We start from the raw sequence: 6000 nt of genomic DNA, 5'->3' as shown, positions 1-6000 counted from the left end.
ATTGAGAACCAGCTAGTTTACGCTGTGGTAGCAACACTACCAAAATTTCAATGTCAAGAAAAAGACATCTTTCTCACTCCACTACATCCCCATCATCTGCAGCCAGGCACGTGGGAGAGGAAACATCTGCACAACCTCACACCAGCAATTACACGCTTGCACTGGTGGTGACACACATCACCTCCACTCACATCTTATGGCCCAGAGCTAGTCAGATGACCCAACCACAGTCACCCGGCTACAAGGGGGCCAGGAAGTGAAAACGTACCCTGCGCTCAGACGTCACAGAGCCAGAAGATTTGGAGAGCAGCACTAATGACCACCAGGATGGTGGGGAGGAAGGGAGAAGAAGCCAGCAACTGCCTGCTGCTGAGAAAGGCACACGGAGAAACCTTACCTGCTGTCACCGACCGAACCCTAGTCCTGACTCAACAGCATCTACCACTGCCTGGAGCATCCTGCAAAGCTGGTAATTAAAAAAAAAGATTTTTGGGGCTTCCCTGGTGGCACAGTGGTTGAGAGTCCACCTGCCGATACAGGGGACGCGGGTTCGTGCCCCGGTCCGGGAAGATCCCACATGCCATGGAGCGGCTGGGCCCGTGAGCCATGGCCGCTGAGCCTGCGCGTCCGGAGCCTGTGCTCCACAGTGGGAGAGGCCACAGCAGTGAGAGGCCCGCGTACCGCAAAAAAAAAAAAAAAAAAAGGGTTTTTGTTTTAATTATACAATTTTTTAAAGTTTTCATTTGCCATGAAATAGACATTCTCGTATATTAATTTTAGTAACAAAGTTATGTCGGGTCTTTGTGGAATATTGTTTGTTGTGTGTGGAAAGAACATTTTAAGAGGTTCATTTCCCTTTGACTCTGTAATTCCACATCTAGAACTTAGTCCTTAGGAATAAGTAGAAATGCAGATAAAGATTACATAAAAAAGATATTTTCTATAGCATTATCACTAATGCTCCAAACTGAAAGTAATATAAATGTCCAATGAAAGGGGATTGGTCTAATAAATTCTCCCATATCCATACGCTGTGATATTGTATAGCTACTGGATGAAATGGCTCAGCAGGATGGTGTGTTAATACAATGGACTATTGACATTAGGAATCACAATTATGAGGGTTATCTAGAAATATGGAAATAACTACATGAAGTAATAACAGGACAAGAGAGAACTCAATAATATACATATTAAAATTATCTATGAAATAGAGCAGGTCTGTATCAAATCCAGGATTAGGGTATACACATGACATTTCAGGGCTTTGAGTTTTTCTGGTGATTGCAAATTTGTGTTCATATGTTTTGTTCAACTCTTGTTCAGTGGATGAAAGGAGGAAAAACAAGGAGGAAGAGGAGAAAAGGGAGAGAGAGGAGAAAGAACGGGAGACAGCAGAGGTAGAAAGTACAAATAGAAAGGGGAGCAGAGGGAGAGGAAGATGATTTAGAAAGCTCCCTGAAGTGACTGCAAGAGCATCCTGTGCTCGCCACCCCCTGCAAAACCCTGAGCAGGCTCCTCCTCTGCGAGCTACACACGTGCAATGTGATTTAGTCCACCAAAAAAGGGTGAATTTTTGCTGTTCATTAAATACACAGAAGGTATAGAAAAGATCTTCAACACCTCCACATCACATTCACAGATACACCTTCTACTTAGGAGAAGGAGCTTTCGCATCTAAGTAGCGTGGCCACCTGGAAGGTTCACCAACTACCCAGTGACCTGGCTGAGTGTTTCTGGGGTATGTGGTGCTTGGTCTGGCCAATCTCCAGTTGGCGGTGTCAGTGAGCAAGGCTGAGTGTCAAGTCTGGGTCTGGGCTTGGTCAGACTTTTTGAGCTCCATCCTTGAGAGTGAAACAGAGGACTCAGAAGTTAGTATTAGAAGAAGTCTTCAAACAAGCCAGAAACTTTTCTCAACTCAGTAGGCTACCAGCAATGAGATACCATCACACACCCTCTAGAACGGCTACAATTAAAGACGGACAATATCAAATGTTGATGAGGATGCAGGTCAACTGGAAGTTTCATTCGTTGCTAGTGAGAGTGTCAAATGGTGCAACCACTTTGGAAAGCTGTTTGGTTGCTTTTAATATAATCCTACTCCTAGGTACACACGTAAAAGAAATAAATGAGATGCCCACAAAAAGACTTGTAGAAGAACGTGCATGGTGATATTAGTCGTAATAGTTCAGATGTGTCCCATCTGTCTCCTTTCTCTGGGATGACTGGCTGCCCGGGACATGGTTTTCTCATGGTAGAGTCCAGGGTCATAAGAAAGCAGGGAAGTTTGCCATGCCTCTTGAAGTCCCATTCAGGACTGACCTACAGTCACTCTATCCTCTTTCTGTTGGCAAAGCATTTACTGAGCATTTAATACAGGTTTGACTCTTCTCAGGCACTGTAACATTTACAACAATGCAATGAGGTGGATACAATTACTATCCCCTTTTATATTGATAGATGAAGAAAGTGAAACTAAGGGAGGTTAAACAGTTTTTCCAGGGTCATGGAGCTGGTAAATACCAAGGATTTGAGTGCAGACAGTCACCCTCCAAGGTCCCTCATAGCGAACCAGGAGTTAGAAGACCCCAGGCCTAGCCTGTCCTCTACTGGCACAGCCGCCACACAAGCCTGGGGAGTGAGTTGGGGCATAAATTTTTAAATGGCTTGAAAAAAGTCATTTAACCTATCTGGCTTTCAATTTCTTCCTGTGTAAAATGAGAGCCGCATTGGATCTCTCAGCTCATTCCAGGTATAAATTTAATACCAAGGTTCTGTGAACTCAGTAGAACTCTTACCATTAATCTGACAACAGCTGTAAATGGATAACTTGCTAATCACTAAAAACGAGCCCACAAACTACCCCTGATTTCAGTACAAGTAACTATTCTCCAAGGTTACAATGAGACGGTAAAGTCTCTTTATGTAAAATAGATACCAATTAATTCCCACTTTTTAATATTGAATTTTACTTTTTGGTGGATCCTAAAAGCTCTAGGAAAAAGTAATTCCATGTAAAATTAGATAAATTCCCCTGTTAACGCAGGATTTTGCTTCAATTTTTAACTGCAAATTGTAGTTCCCATGGAAGCAGCGCTAGGCTGCTGGTGCATGTGTCTTACCCTCTTCAATCTGCACCATCTCCACGGTGGGGGGGGAAACATAGAGCACAGCTGATACCTGGAAGAGCTGCCTCTAGGTGTTCACACATGCAAATCCCATTCCAGCAAGAGGAAGGGCTGAAATTGTCTCACGTCTTTGTTACTTAAAATAACCTCTTAATGTTCTCTGAGGATTTTTTTTTAAAACATAATCCTCTGGTCTCCCAGAGGAGTTAGAAGACTAACTCCTTACAGACTTAGAAAACAGCTGATTTCTACTTGTTGGCAGCCCTGTGATCACCTGTTACTATATTGTTTTGTAAAGATGGATGGGTAGATGGTCAGACTGGACAGATGGACAGGTCAACACACACGCTGTACCTCTGTCAGGAATGCCTTTTCCATCCCACTCTACCTTTCACCTAATTAACTCCTATTTATGTGTCAGTTCTCAGACCAAACACTGCTTCCTCAAAGAAGCCTTCCCTCCACCTGTAGATGCCTATGAGGACAGCTTGTATGGCATCTGGAGGATTCATCTGAGCATTCCTAAGGAATGAGCTCATCAGCTACTCCCCCACCTGATGCCGGCCACACCACTTGTAATAGGGAAGAAAGTAATGCAGTAGAAACCATGAGTTGCCCCTCATCTTCCTTGCTAGCAGGACCCTGACTATTCATTCAGGCAGCATTGTACTCCATCCCCAAAGCTGATTTCATGGTTGGCCTACAAACTGAGTATATCAGTCCTCTTCCCCTTTGCTAGAGGTTGGGCTAGTTTGGACATATGAGCCAGATGGACATATGGAGTCCTAGCAAAGATTTTCCTCCTTGATAAAAGGAGAAAGGGCTGGAAAGAGATGTCCTTTCTCTCCATTCCCTTTGTCCTTCTTGTTTGGGACGCTGTCCTGTAAGAACATGACTTTTGGAGTTAGGACATCCATCTTGCACTATGAAAGGAGGTATTGCTGACACATGGATATTAGCAGAATGTAGAACACAAACATCACGTCTCAAATGACATCACGGAGCCACTGCACCAATCCCAGGGCCTTGCACATCCAGGTAAGTGAATGTTAAATGTCTTTATGGCTTAAGCCACTGTTAATCCAGCTCTCAGCTACTTGTAACCAAACGCATTCCTGATATAAATCACAACATAGTCAGTATGTTAGATTAGCATGGCACGTCACATTCCTCAAAATACTTTCATATCCATTACCTCTTTCAATCCTGCCGACAATCCTGGGAAGAAAGAGCGCAACTATTATCCCTCATTTTACAAATATAGAAACTAAGATTTTAAAAGAATTAGTCTTTTGTGAAAAAACAAAGAGAACCAAAATTAAAATGGATTCAAGACTCTCCACTTTAGTCCAAAGGTTGGCAAACCATGGTCCAAATGTACAACCAGCATACCAAGAATTTTTCTTGCATTTTTAAATGGTTGGAAAAAACCCCAAAAGAACAGTAATATTTTGTGACACAGGAAAACTACGTGAAATTCACATTTTAATGTCCCTCCATAAGTAAAGTTTTATTGTAATACAGTCGTGCTCATTCATTTACCTATTGTCTACACTATTGTCTTTAATGCTTCAATTGCAAAGTTGAGTCACTGTGACAGACCCTATGGCCCAAAAATGTTTACTACCTGGCCCTTTACAGAAAAAGTTTGCTCTCCCGTGTTAGTCCTATCACGCCCACTCAAAAAAAAAAAAAAAAAAAACCCTCATGTTCCAATAAAAAACCATGTTGAGCCTTTAGGACACCATATTTTATATCCCAGCACAGTGATCTGAGGTTTGGTTTACTTTGGTTTGCTGTTTGTCATTTTTTTCATCATCTGAATATAACCTACTGACAGCTTCATAATCCCCAGACTACCCAGATAGGAGCAGGGAAACATCTTGACTAACTGCTAATTAATCAGTCTGGCTTAAATTCTCCCTTCTGTAAACACCAGAACACATCTGTTTAAAACAATGTTTTGACGAAACAGTCCCTCAATCATAAAGAAAAAACTAACATCCCAGTCATGCCAGGATGCAGGAGTTTTTCTTCTGAGAGTGGCCATCACAGAAGTGTCAATGAATCATGCTAAATTTGGTGCTAAACATACAAAGACTTCCTCTATAGAGAGATTATGGGCAACCATATTATGTAAACCAAGGTTATGCAAATATAAAAAGCAGATATAAAACAAACACATCATTTTACTTCTTAAGTGTTTTCTTGTTTTGATCTTTGTATCATAATATTTAATGAACAATATATTTCTAAGTGAGAAAATATATATACAAACATTTAATACAAGACCTAGTACATATTTTGTGCTCAAAAACTAGTTGAACCTGAAATTCCATGAATCATGAGGAAAATTTTTAAACCACTTAATTGTTAAAATGGATTTTTTTTAAAAATATGCATCTTTAGCATATAAATGCGAGGAGTCGGCAGTACTAAAATCCATCTGAAAATAAATTTTTTCTCAGTTTTGTGGCTTTGGTTTAAACCACTTCATAGAACCCCAAAAACGTGCCTTAAAAGATACAATGCCAACTTTATTCCAGCCAACGTGGGTACGCCATGTTCATAAATCTCTGCATTGTTACAAAGCAGAGGCAAGATGCTGGTCTATAAAGATTCCTTTAAGAGTTCTAAATTAAAATTATACTCACCCCACTATCATCATCAAATAAAGGCATGGGTACTCCATGATAAAAGGTTCATTTTAGGACTTCAGAGCTCCTGGCTCCCTGTCACCCAAAAAACTCAATGTTTTAAGTTTATCTGCTCCTTCTGCCGCCTGGTTCCATGGTAATTACCAGGCTCCAAGAGCTGGGCTGACATCTCATGTGATAGAAGTAGACAAGCAAAGAAGTAAACACAAACAGCT

Source organism: Tursiops truncatus, chromosome 3, assembly GCF_011762595.2.
Source record: "Tursiops truncatus isolate mTurTru1 chromosome 3, mTurTru1.mat.Y, whole genome shotgun sequence".
Classification (NCBI taxonomy): domain Eukaryota; kingdom Metazoa; phylum Chordata; class Mammalia; order Artiodactyla; family Delphinidae; genus Tursiops; species Tursiops truncatus.
Note: the sequence above shows the minus strand (reverse complement) of the source record.